At 42.2% G+C, this 14264-nt stretch overlaps 1 pseudogene; it reads left to right on the top strand.

The window, feature by feature from the left end:
- Window positions 1-8727: 8727 nt before the first annotated feature.
- LOC145094448 (G-type lectin S-receptor-like serine/threonine-protein kinase At2g19130 pseudogene) lies at window positions 8728-11423 on the top strand (annotated as a pseudogene).
- Window positions 11424-14264: the final 2841 nt, after the last annotated feature.

Below are 14264 nucleotides of genomic sequence, written 5' to 3'. Positions count from 1 at the left end.
ATTCGGGGGTTGAGCCCTATATAAAGAACATGATATCCTCTCCCCCAGCCTCTTTACCTTCCCCCTAGAGTTCCAGAAGCCCTAGATTCGTGTGAGCTTTCCTTGTGAGAGATTGGAGCCTTTGTGGAGGGAATCTTGGGGAGAAATCGAAGAGCAAGAAGGTTAGAGCAAGGGGCTTTGCAGAGATTCAGCTTATTCTTCAGTTGGAGCTTTCATTTGAGGTAATAATCTGCTGATTGAGCTTTTGTGCATCTAGATCTATCATTTGTGGGGTTTTTGGGGCATAAATGAGGTCCATCTCAAGTTTGGTGTAAGATCTGAGGTTGCTACCTCAGATCTAGGTTGTTAATAATCCAGAAAGCCATAAAGTCTATGCACAAGAGTTGTGGGTGAAGTTCTTTTGTCCCAAACCCTAGCCCTAGAGTATATTATGCTTAGATCTCTTTGGATTCACGTAAAGTTTGCCACTTTACGTGATGGATGGCTTGTAGAAGAGTAGATCTATGGATTAGAGACCCTGTATGGCTTGGAAAGCCTATGTATGAGTTAAGAGCTAGTGGTACTCGGCGAGTCACATGGGTGTACTCGGCGAATTGCTTGAAGATGGGCAGGAACTCGACGAGTTGGAAGAACAACTCGGTGAGTTGGTTGAAGATAGCCTTGGACTTGGTGAGTCTGTTCTTGGACTCGGCGAGTCTGGTCGTGAGGTCCTAACTTTCTTCTGGTTGAGCCGTGAATCGGTGAGTCAAGGGAGGACTTGGTGAGTTGAGTGCGAGGGGACTCAGAGTTGTGGGACTCGGCGAGTCTCGGGGTGACTCGGCGAGTTGAGTCACGGATTGGGGGAAATTCTGAGCATGGGGACTCGAAGAGTCATCGGGTTGACTCGGCGAGTAGAGTCAGTCAAGAGGTTGACTTTGACTTTGACTTTGACCAAGGGTTGACCAGTTGACTTCCAGGGGCATTTTGGTAATTGTTGACATTTGTTTTGAGTTCAGTGTTGGTGTTGGCTAGTGGTGGAGATCGTGTCAGTGGTCGGAGTAGTTCGATCGTATCTTTTCAGTCGGCAGTTGCGAGGTGAGTTATCCTCACTATATCAACAGGGTCTAAGGCACCAAGGCTGACCTTTTATCAGATTGTAATCCGGGTATCATTGTTATGTTATTACTTTGCTATGTTTGCATCCTGGTAGTTAGGATGGTATATGTTAGAGACCTGGTTAAGGTCGGTATCCTGGTATATAGGATGATGCTATGCTAGTGACCGGTTAGGTCGGTATCCTGGTTAGGATGATGTTATGTTATGTGATCTGCTAGATCGGCTTGATTGAATGGGAATTGTTATATGATTGAATGTTTATGTGCACATGGTTGTTGGACTGAGGTTGGGTTGAGGCGGGTCCTGCTTTGTGCTGTAGGCCAACATACCCAGGGCGGACCGGTTGTCCCGAAGGCCCAGCGAGTGGTCCAGATAGGCTGTAGGCCCCAAGAGGGCATACCAGACGTGCCGAGGCTCGAAGAGTGGACCAGGCCGATTGAAGGCCCAGTGCGGGCGGACCAGTCATACTGTAGACTCAGAGAGTGGACCAGGTGAATTGATGGCTCGGTGCGGGCGGACCAATCACACTGTAGACTCGATATGTATGGCTAGACTCGGAGGGTGGACCAGGTGGACTGAAGGCCGGTGCGGCGGACCAGTCACACAGTAGACCCGAAGTGCATGGCTGTTCCGTGTTTTGATATGATATGGCATGTTGTGCGTGTATGGTATCTGTGGTTGGTATTTTAGGGGTATCTCACTAAGCTTTCGGGCTTATAGTTGTGGTTTAAATGTTTTTCAGGTTCTTCAGGAGACCGTGGCAAGGCAAATGCGTGATCTTACCGCTCCTCATGATTATGTTTTATGTTGTGGTTCTGGGAAGACTCTGATAATGATTGTATTGAAAACCTTTTTGTAATAACTTTATGAAACCGGGTTGTTTTTGAAAAGTTTAAATTGTTTGAAATTTTTGAGTGTTACAAGTTGGTATCAGAGCCTTGGTTTGAGCGAATTGGAGAAACATTCGTGTGAATCCAGACTCAAATCAAGGAGAGTTTCAAAAGAGAATTTAAAATGGTTTTCAAAATGAGTAAAGGAGGACGCGGAGGTACGATCAGCCGGAGCCAGTATGTAACCCTAAAATACCGTACATGATATTTGTTTTGAGTTATGATAGAACAGCATGCTAGTACTAGACTAGGGATCTTTAGGATTTCATGATAATGTTGCATGATTTATGATGCCTGCTAGCCTAGGGTTTCTTCTGTGGGAGGTTTCCAGTGTTCCTCTAGGAGTGAGGGTTGAGTGCTTGTTATGTATGTTCTTCACTAGGGTGTTGTGGTGATAATTGATATAAATATGGGTAGGTGTGGAAGGTAGTATGGGCCCATACTACTGAAAGCATAGGACCCATACACGTATCAAAGAAGCCACAACCTCTAGGGTTGGGTTGGGGGTTGGTTCCCGGGATAGTGGGAAGTATATGAGATCTTGCGATGTTTTTCAGTATGGTGGTTACGAGGCATGCTGGGAGTGGATCCAGGTCAGGATCGGGAGTAGGAGAGGGCGGTCAGGGTGGGTCAGTACCGCCTGAGGTTATTGGTCAGATGAGCACAGGCAAGTTGGACGCTAGGATTCGTGAGATCCTGCATGATGAGGTTGCTGCGTTGTTCCGGGCCGAGTTGCCGAAACTGTTTGGGTCGATCAAGACCGCCATGATTGAGTATTTTGATGAGCGCTATGCAGCTCTCACAGAGACGGCTGCCGCAACGGCTACAACGGCTGTAGCAGCGGTAGGGGGAGGAGCCGATCGAGGTTTTCAGTATCGGGACTTCGATAATACGAAGCCTCCTACCTTCGATGGGGTTCAGGACCCGATTGTTGCTATGAGATGGTTATCGGACGTGGAGTGGTGTTTCTTCACGTGTTCATGCCCTGCTGATCAGAGGGTGAGGTGTGCTCTGAACTTGTTGAGACTCGGGGTGAAGGATTGGTGGAGATTGACCACGGGGTCATATTCGGATGCGCAGAGAGCTGCGGTTTCATGGGATCATTTCCGGGAGATGTTCAACACTCGTTATGTTCTGCGTGTTGAGAGGGAGAGATTGGATCAGGAGTTCCTGGAGCTGAAGTAGGATTCAGAGTCGGTGACGGAGATCACCAGGATGTTCACTGAGAGGGCGATGTTTTGCCCTGAGTTCGCTTCGGAGCAGGCTCAGATGTCCCGATATCTGAGTATGCTCAAGAGGGATATTAGGTAGTTTGTGTCTACGCAGAGGTGCGAGACCTTGTTAGAGTTACAGGAGGCTGCCAGGCGGCGTGAGTTGGAGATTGAGTTGCAATTGAGAGAGCAGAGGCAGGCCCCGGCATAGTCGCAGCTGATGCCGAAACGGTCCAAGACCTTTGATTCTGGATTGGGAGATCAGAGCAGCCACACTTGTGGAAGGTGTGGGAAGGGTCACACTGGAGTCTGTAGGTCCGGTGGTGCATGTCGCAAGTGCGGAAAGGAGGGGCACTATGCGAGGGATTGTCGGCAGACAACCCCGGTTCAGGACTTGAGGATTTGTTATCATTGCCATCAGGTTGGACACTTGAGGGTCAACTGCCCACAGCTTGCTGCAGGACCGGTGCAGGCTCCAGCACCAGCCACTTTGAGGATTACGGGTGGAGGTCAGGGTGGAGCGGAGCCCCCAAGGGCTCAGGGTCGTGCTTTTCAGGTTACAACAGAGGAGGTCAGGGCAGTGCTGGATGCAGCTGCGGGTATGTTTCTTTCTTGATATCTTGTTATCCTACGATTATTATAGAGTATTGTTTATCTGCTAGTCTCGTTGTGTGATTTTTGGTATGGTTAAGGGTTTTGATTTTGGGAATTTCGTTGGTTATCATTCATGAGGATTATTAGTGGGAAATCCGTCTTTTGGTCTGAATGTCGGGTAACATCTCCAGTCTGAGGAGTGGGTTGCTGAATGTCGAGTTTCTTTCGATGTCCGAGATGATTTGTGTTGATATATAATTTTGTGAAGGTTGCTCGATCTAGTGGGAATCAGTTCGCGTGTAAGGGATTGTGTTGTGCAGGGTTGTTAAGGGAGGTCGGTGATGGCGACCGGTGGTTGGTAGTCAGTGTTCTAAGTGGGGGAGAATTGGAAATTCTCCGGAAGATCGAAAAGCATGAGTAGTCGATTAACTGTTGGGGATTCAGCAGCGGTTCGGTCAGCCAAGAGCATAGGCAGGTATGAGCAAGTGACAGGCAGACGGGGCGGGATACAGACCAACGGTTTTGTGAGAAGGGTGATTGATTGTTGAAGGAATTGGGATCAGGCCGGGTTTGAGTATGGAGGACGGAGTCAGAGTTCGGAGCTCCTAGAGGGCTAGAACAGTATGCATGGGAGAGTTTTTCTGGAGGGATAATTCGGGATGTTGGGTGTTAGTTGAGCGGTCCGGATAGACTGAAGGTCAGCGGGCGTACCAGTCAGACCGAAGGCTCGGAGAACGGTCCAGACAGGCTGAAGGCCCTGGAGGGCGGTCCAGACCTGCTGAAGGTTCTGAGAGTGGTCCAGATTGGCTGAAGGCCTGGTGAGGTGGTCCGATCATGCTGAAGACTTTGCATGTGTTGATAGATATGTGTGAGGAAATGGAATGAGTATGTTGCGATGTGATAGCATCAGAAGGTCTGGCCCCGGGTATTGATCGTGATTAGTGGAGGGTAGTGCATGGACTCGAGAGTCCTTGTGAATGGAGTCAGAGCATGTGTGGTGCATGAGATAGCGGTTTTGCTATAAGGGAATGGTGTAGTATTGGGTAAGCACCATGGCACTTGTGGTAGTGTCAAGGTAGCCAAGTGGATTCCCTTGGTAAGGAAAGGGAAAGGAATGTAGCTTCGAGAGGGAGTGTAAGTTCACGGAAGTGAAAGCAGTAGTGTGGAGTTATGATTGGGGTGTTCCAATTATAGTCATTGCGCAGTGTGTGCGGCGATGGTATGGAATCACATACGGGTTGGATGTCTACTGAGATCGCCGAAGGAATTCCGCGGGTATAGGGCCAAGAGACTCGGAAGGGATGCAGGGATGGAATCTTGAATTTCCAGTTTGATTTTGATCACGGGATTATGTATGTGGTGGAAATTCATACTGGGGGATGTTTGGAGGTGTCGTCAGTGTATCGGGTTTTCCCAACCTGAGGATACTAGAGCTAGTTCAGCATGGGTATGAGATTGCGGAGGAGAACTCATGGGAGTTGCTCTAAGACTGAGGTATGTGTCATCCTGTCAGCATGGAGTGGATAAAGTTGGACTCAAGTGATTGTTGTGATTTGGAGCGAGTGAAGTATCATGGAGTGGTACTCGGTTGATAAGTGTGGTTATCACAGGATGAGGCCAGTGGCCGGCTTGAAGCGGTGATAAGGACACCGCAAAGGGGAAAGTTGGGTTTTGGGTTTTGGTGGTTGTGTCTTGAGGAACCTGGTCAGGTTGATGCCAGGTGGTGCATTGCGGAAGTAGTTCTGGAGTTGAGTTATCGCAGGCTTCGAGGGCGAAGCCTAATTTAAGTGGGGGAGAATTGTAACATCCCGAGTTCAGGAGTGCAAGTTCAAGGTTCAAAGTGTAAATGTGAAAGAGCAACTCGGCGAGTCTATGGGTGGACTCGGCAAGTAGGGTCATGATTCTGGTCGCGTGTTTAGTGGCCAACTCGGCGAGTCGGCGACTGGACTCGGCGAGTTGGTGCTGAGTGGAGAAAACCCTAATTCGGGGGTTGAGCCCTATATAAAGAACATGATATCCTCTCCCCCAGCCTCTTTACCTTCCTCCTTGAGTTCCAGAAGCCCTAGATTCATGTGAGCTTTCCTTGTGAGAGATTGGAGCCTTTGTGGAGGAAATCTTGGGGAGAAATCGAAGAGCAAGAAGGTTAGAGCAAGGGGCTTTGCAGAGATTCAGCTTATTCTTCAGTTGGAGCTTTCATTTGAGGTAATAATCTGCTGATTGAGCTTTTGTGCATCTAGATCTATCATTTGTGGGGTTTTTGGGGCATAAATGAGGTCCATCTCAAGTTTGGTGTAAGATCTGAGGTTGCTACCTCAGATCTAGGTTGTTAATAATCCAGAAAGCCATAAAGTCTATGCACAAGAGTTGTGGGTGAAATTCTTTTGTCCCAAACCCTAGCCCTAGAGTATATTATGCTTAGATCTCTTTGGATTCAGTTTGCCACTTTACGTGATGGATGGCTTGTAGAAGAGTAGATCTATGGATTTGAGACCCTGCATGGCTTGGAAAGCCTCTGTATGGGTTAAGAGCTAGTGGTACTCGGCGAGTCACATGGGTGTACTCGGCGAGTTGCTTGAAGATGGGCAGGAACTCGACGAGTTGGAAGAACAACTCGGCGAGTTGGTTGAAGATAGCCTTGGACTCGACGAGTCTGTTCTTAGACTTGGCGAGTCTGGTCGTGAGGTCCTAACTTTCTTCTGGTTGAGCCGTGAATCGGTGAGTCAAGGGAGGACTCGGTGAGTTGAGTGCGAAGGGACTCAGAGTTGTGGGACTCGGCGAGTTGAGTCGCGGATTGGGGGAAATTCTGAGCATGGGGACTCGATGAGTCATCGGGTTGACTCAGCGAGTAGAGTCAGTCAGGAGGTTGACTTTGACTTTGACTTTGACCAAGGGTTGACCAGTTGACTTCCAGGGGCATTTTGGTAATTGTTGGCATTTGTTTTGAGTTCAGTGTTGGTGTTGGCTAGTGGTGGAGATCGTGTCAGTGGTCGGAGCAGTTCGGTCGTATTTTTTCAGTCGGCAGTTGCGAGGTGAGTTATCCTCACTATATCAATAGGGTCTAAGGCACCAAGGCCGACCCTTTATCGGATTGTGATCAGCGTATCGTTGTTATGTTATTACTTTGCTATGTTTGCATCCTGGTAGTTAGGATGGTATATGTTAGAGACCTGGTTAAGGTCGGTATCCTGGTATATGGGAATTGTTATATGATTGAATGTTTATGTGCACATGGTTGTTGGACTGAGGTTGGGTTGAGGCGGGTCCTGCTTTGTGCTGTAGGTCAACATACCCAGGGCGGACCGGTTGTCCCGAAGGCCCAGCGAGTGGTCTGGATAGGCTGTAGGCCCCAAGATGGCGGTCCAGACGTGCCGAGGCTCGGAGAGTGGACTGGGCCGACTGAAGGCCCAGTGCGTGCGGACCAGTCATACTATAGACCCAGAGAGTGGACCATGTGGATTGAACGCCCGGTGCGGGCGGACCAATCACACTGTAGACTCGATATGTATGGCTAGACTCGGAGGGTAAACTAGGTGGACTGAAGGTTGGTGCGGCGGACCAGTCTCACAGTAGACCCGAAGTGTATGGCTGTTCCGTGTTCTGATATGATATGGCATGTTGTGCGTGTATGGTATATGTGGTTGGTATTTTGGGGTATCTCACTAAGCTTTCGGGCTTACAGTTGTGGTTTAAATGTTTTTCAGGTTCTTCAGGAGACCGTGGCAAGGCAAAGGCGTGATCGTACCGCTCCTCATGATTATGTTTTTTGTTGTGGTTCTGGAAAGACTCTGATAATGATTGTATTGAAAACCTTTTTGTAATAATTTTATGAAACCAGGTTGTTTTTGAAAAGTTTAAATTGTTTGAAATTTTTTAGAGTTACAAAGATATGCTACAACATTTATATAATTGTTAGATGAAATTCCATGTAAAAGTAAACACAAGCAACACCCAAACAAGAAATGATAAGTAACAATCATAACTAACATTTATATGCTCCTACAACCGTCCACCATCATTTTGAGTTGTAATCTATTTTTTCATTTTGTGTTTATGTATGAGTTTTATATTATATTATTTTTTATTTTAAATAAAAGAATGGTATTATCATGTATGACTTTTTTTCTTTAGTCTCTTAAATTTTATATTTTAGTTTATAACATGATGACTTTATCATTGATCTTGATTTAAAAAACATTATTGATGTTTTGAAACCATTTTATATATTAATTAAAAATAACAATGATCGACTTTTGAAAAAAAATCTAATGTTGTATAAAAAATAATTATTTACAAGTTTATGACTGATGATTGCGATATATATATATATATATATATATATATATATATATATATATATATATATATATATATATATATATATATATAAAGAGAGAGAGAGAGTATTTTTTAATTCTGTAATAAAAAAAAAATTGAAAAAAGAAAATACAAAGGAAAAAATAATCATTTAAAATAAATTCAAAACAAATTAAACCAAACACTCAACAAAATCAAAGTTTTGGACTAGTCCAAATTTTTTTGGATCAACGTAATAATTTTTGACATACCATAGGGACCATGTTTGTAGTTTTGTCTAAATTAAAAGTAAGATGGAGCTTTGTTATTCATAATTATATTTGGACATAAAAATCTTGGGCAATTATATGCGTCTTTATCAATGAAGTAATTTGCATGGCTTGATCTTGGGGTAAGCAAGGATTCCAACCATAGACAAACGTTGACTTCGTATTTGGAAAGCAAGGTAGCCAATTAAGTCTCACCACGTTAAATTTTTGACTTCGCGCGTATTTATACCTATGGTGGAAGAGGATGGATGTCAATTTGCGTATTTTGTTGAATTTATTGGAAAGTTTCATAAGTCTTTCATGACATTCCATTAACATCACAACTAATTATTGAGAGAGGTCGACATAGGAACCAGTTGAGTTTGAGCTCTAAGTACTCCACCTCAGGGCATAAATGTCAGTAGTATAGAACCCAATACTGGTGATATGTTTCAGCGTACTGTTATGACTCTCTCTCTTTATCTATCTCCTTGTCTAAATTTTGTGCAAGTCATGTGCTTCACAGAAAGAAAAAGTTTAGTGAGGTTTCTGGTCCTGTATTTCTCTCTGACCATAACTATATCATCTGGAGCCAGCACCATATCTGCAAATCAGTCTCTCTCTGGAGATTATACAATCATATCCAAAGGTGAACAATTCGAGTTGGGTTTCTTCAAAGCAGGTAACTCTTCCAACTATTACATTGGCATCTGGTATAAGAAGCTCTATTCCAATCCTCCTACCATAGTTTGGGTGGCAAACAGAGAAACACCCATCTCTGATAGATTCCGTTCAGAATTAAAAATCATTGATGGTAATTTGGTGCTCTTGAATGAGTCCAAGTTCCAGATTTGGTCCACAAATGTCACCACCACCACCACCATTTTTACTTCTGCAATAGTTGTTCTTCTTGATGATGGTAACTTAGTTTTGAGAGATGGTACTTCAAATTCAGTTGAACCTATTTGGCAAAGTTTTGATCACCCAACTCATACTTGGCTGCCTGGTGCTAAATTTGGTTATGACAATCGAGTGAAAAAGAGCCAACTTCTAACGTCATGGAGAAGCAACGATAATCCTGCTGTAGGACTCTTTTCTTTGGAGTTCGACCCGTCTAGTATAAATTATGTGAGCAAATGGAATGGCTCCCAAGAATACTGGACAACTGGGCCTTGGAAGGAGCAAGTTTATAACTTCACACCTGAATTGATCAGGCTAAATTCCATTTATAATTTCAGCTACTATAGAAATGAGAATGGGAGCTACATCACTTATTCTCCCACCATGATAGCTAGATTTGTAATGGATGTTTCTGGTCAACTTCAGCAGCAATCATGGTTGGAAACTACCAAAGGGTGGAATACACTTTGGTCTCAACCTAGAATGCAGTGTGGGGTCTATGCTTTGTGCGGGGCTTTTGGTACTTGCAGGCAGAATGAACTCCATTTCTGTAGTTGCTTGATTGGCTTCAAGCCTAGATCCGAGAATGATTGGAATCAGAGTGATTTCTCTGGTGGTTGTGTGAGAAAAACCGATTTGGGATGTGAGGGAAACGTGGAAAAGTTTGATTTTCTAATGGTTACAGTCAGGAGCCTGCCTCCAAATAATTCTGTAGCAGTTGGGACTGCTGGAATATGCCGTACAACCTGTTTAAGCGATTGTTCCTGTAATGCTTACTCTTTTATCAATAATCAATGTTCACTTTGGAATGGAGATCTCTTGAACCTATCAGAAGACAATGCCAGTGGGAACACAATCTATGTTAAAGTTGCTTCAAAAGATATTCCACATTGTAAAAAGAGTAATTTTGATATCGTGGGGGTTATTGTTGGGTCCGTTGCAGGTGTTGTTTTTGTCTTAGGTCTAATTTTTCTTTTAATCTATAGAAGAAAGAGGAAATTAGTTGGCAAGACAATAATGGAGGGATCATTGGTGGCGTTCGCCTATAAAGATTTAAAAATTGCCACCAAAAATTTCTCCGAAAAATTAGGAGGTGGTGGTTTTGGCTCCGTTTTTAAGGGGGTACTTCATGATTCGTCCACCGTGGCAGTGAAAAAGCTTGAAAGCATTAGCCAAGGAGAAAAGCAATTCAGGAGCGAAGTTAGCACAATGGGTATAATCCAACATGTTCATCTTGTACGCCTTCGTGGGTTTTGTGCAGAAGGTAACAACAAGTTATTGGTGTATGATTACATGGAAAAAGGTTCTCTAGATAGCCATCTTTTCCATGAAAAACAAGTTCTAAACTGGAAAACAAGGTACCAGATTGCACTTGGAACTGCAAAAGGATTGGTTTATCTTCATGAGAAGTGCCTAGACTGTATAATTCACTGCGACATAAAGCCAGATAACATTCTTTTAGATGCGGATTTCCAACCAAAAATTGCTGATTTTGGGCTGGCAAAGCTTGTTGGTCGAGACTTTAGTAGGGTTTTGACAACTGCAAGGGGGTCAATAGGGTATCTAGCACCAGAATGGTTATCGGGGGTGGCTGTGACAGCCAAAGCAGATGTATATAGCTATGGAATGATGCTTTTTGAATTAGTTCATGGCAAGCGGAATGCAGAGCAATGCGAAGATTCAAGGAGTACTTTCTTCCCTGGTTTGGTAGCAAATGTTCTTATAGAGGGAGGTGATATCCTTAGCCTGCTAGATACTAGATTAAACAGGGAAGCTTGTGCTGAAGAAGTGACAAAAATTTGCAAAGTTGCATGTTGGTGTATCCAAGATGAGGAAGAGAATAGGCCTGCCATGAGTCTGGTGGAACGAATTCTTGAAGGGGTTTCAGATGTGAGCATGCCTCCGATCCCCCAAATTGTCGCTTTGTTTGTTAAGGACATGGGGGATGTTATGTTCTTCACTGATTCACCTTCAAGCGGGTGCTGACTAGTCCATAGCAAATTTCCCAGCTGGTGAATCCTCATCAAATATATTATCTTCTTTAAGGTAATTGTCTTTATCTTCTTTGTTATTTTCACATTAGACATTGTATTGTCAAAAAAATAAATGAGTCGTCATTGATAGTTCATGTAAGGAAGATCTTTACGGTGAGTTTACCAGGAGTACATGTCCCTATACATACTTTGATATTTTGATTCTATATGATATTCCTTCGTGTGAAATGAGTCTACTATATTTAATACTTTTTTGTTGCATTAAACATAATTTGGAAGGATTTTTACTCTATTGAGAAGTTTTGTTGGTTTGAAAATGTTTTGGCGTCCTTAAGTGCTCTCACTTATGATAGGATTGAGACTGAAAGACCTAGGTACCAAACTTTGACATGACATATTCCCAAAAGCAGGTAAAAGATATTCCTTTCATGAGTTGGCCTAAAAGCGGTCTTGAGATTTTCCCAAAAGCGGGTATGAGATAATCATTTCATGGGTTAGCCTAAAAGTGAGATTGTGATATTCCTAATGGCGGGTATAAGATATTCCTTCTTATCGGGTGCATTTGTGGACTAACTATCCCTTATGCACTACTAGAAAAACAACATTTTACGACGCGCAATGCGTGTCGTAAAACGCTCAGACGACGTGCAAATGTGTGTCAAGGAAGGCCTTGTCATAACGAGAGACGACAAGCTTTTGCGCGTCGTCTATAGAGGACGCGCATTTATGACACGCAATGCTTATCATTAAAGCCGCTGTCAAGAAAGGCCATGTCATAAATGAAGACGACACACATTTTTGAGAATCGTAATTTTAATTTTTTTTTTTAAAAAAAAATTATTTATAGATTTACTGATTTTCAAATTAAATTTGCATTTCATGTCTCATAATAGAAAATAAAATACCATATACAAAAAATACAATGCATTTCACAAAAGTTAATGTCATACAAATAATCATTCCAACAGTAGACAAATGTAATGCATCAAATGTAAAAGCGATAAAAGTCATCAACAAATAATAGGTGAACTACAAGAACTTGTTGCCCACTTTCACAACATCCTGAGCTACTTTGTTTGACACTATGTACATCAGTAAGACCTACAAATTTGAATAATACAGCAACACAAGCCCTTTTTGCCCGAATTTTATGAAGAACCTGGAAAATGAAAAAAAAATGAATAAATCAATGAAAGTACACTGTTATTTCTTACAAATGTGTTTTTGTTTTGTTGTTGTTGTTGTGATAGAAATTGGGTTGGTTTCACCTCTCGACTACCAGCATCACCAAAGTATTCAGGAAGGTCAAGTGAAAGTATATAGCTATTTCTCACAGTTAAACCATCAAAATGTTGGCAAAATAAGGGCACATAACTAAGATCTCATACAGACAGATTGACTACACACACTTGGATTTTTTAATTAAAAAAACAAATTCATAACGGAATCCAAATCTACTTTGTGAGATGGAATATATTTTGGTTTACATAAAGGAAAAAAAATACTAAAATAAAGGTTCAATGGAAAAGAAAAATACATGAAAATGGTACCAGAATTCCGTGACAAAACCGATAAAACTATCAAAATGCAACCAACGCCACCAGCCTGACTAACTAACAATCAATATGCAAAAGAGTTTCATAATAGTAAGATTTTACTTACCACTATTGTTAATGACATTGAATGAAGCACCCCAACAAACACCCCGTCAGAAGGATTACTACCACATAATTGTTGATATTTGATACTTTGTTACTAAATGAAACCAAAAACAAAGTTAAAAAGTCAACAGAATCATAAGGTTTTAGTCAAACTTACAGAGGCTGTAATTCCAAATATTACTAAATGACATTGATTGAACCACCTGCAGATTTACCATTTTGTCCCTATGAGATTCACTACTGAACACATTCTACACTTTGCAAACTATAATATATATATATATATATATATATATATATATATATATATATATATATATATATATATATATATATATATATATATACCTGAGTGATTTCTTCGGTGTTTGGCCAAACGTCTCTAAATTAGGCATTCTTTCCATCCTTTGTGGTCCTGATTGGTTCGTTTTCGAAGTCGATGTCGGCCTAAAACACACAACATAAAAAACATGATATGAATTTGTGTTGTGTGTTTCTTTGAGGGTAGAAGAGTAATTTTACACATACCGTGCCTGCAAGTGAGTAAGCTACAACCAAGGGTGGTGAAGCCAGGTAGTTGGATCTTGTTAGTGGGTGAACACTCCCTTCAAAGTTTTTTTTCCAGAAAGCACAGATGCAGCAACAATATCTGCAACAAATATGTTCTCAAGAGTTAAATAAATTACTTTATTACAAATATGATCCCTATGATTTCTAACTTTTACTTTGTTTCACTCCAAAATTGGAACTTGGAACATTTTTTTTTTTCAATTTTGGTCCCTAGAACGTTGAGATAAGGACTAAAACTGAAAAAAAAAAAGGTTTCATGTTTGGACTAAACAAGGAAAAAGCAGAAAATACAGGGACCATTTTTGTAATTTACTACATATAGTGCAGACATAGTCCACTATGCTGAATCCCTGCTGGTCCAAGTACTTTTGTAGACCACTATATGCATGAGGAAAGTTATAAAAATGGAAGGAAAAGAGATTAAAAGATAATCAAGGACAAAATCCTAATTTTACCTATGGAGCAAGTATTTTGTGACAACCCCGGAACCAGGGGCAAGGATGTTTTACCCATGGTTTGACCTAATACATGATAATAAAGACTTGTTTAACAAAAAGAAAAATGATTTCTCACGTGACGTCACTATCAAGAATTGATTAAAGAGGGTATTCGACACTGTATTGCCAACAGGCTTGATACCAACACCTGAAAGCTGGAAAAAACAATAACATTTAAGATAACAGATGCATGTGTATGAAAGAACCAATAGATGATAGAATTAGTGAAAAGGAATCATGGAAGAGCTGAGTTTTGTGCATACAAGTGAAGAAATAGTTCTTCCATCATC

This window comes from Lactuca serriola, chromosome 3 (genome assembly GCF_051521515.1).
Source record: "Lactuca serriola cultivar US96UC23 chromosome 3, Lser_US96UC23_V15, whole genome shotgun sequence".
Taxonomy (NCBI): domain Eukaryota; kingdom Viridiplantae; phylum Streptophyta; class Magnoliopsida; order Asterales; family Asteraceae; genus Lactuca; species Lactuca serriola.
Note: the sequence above shows the minus strand (reverse complement) of the source record. Positions and strands in the feature narration are given on the sequence as shown.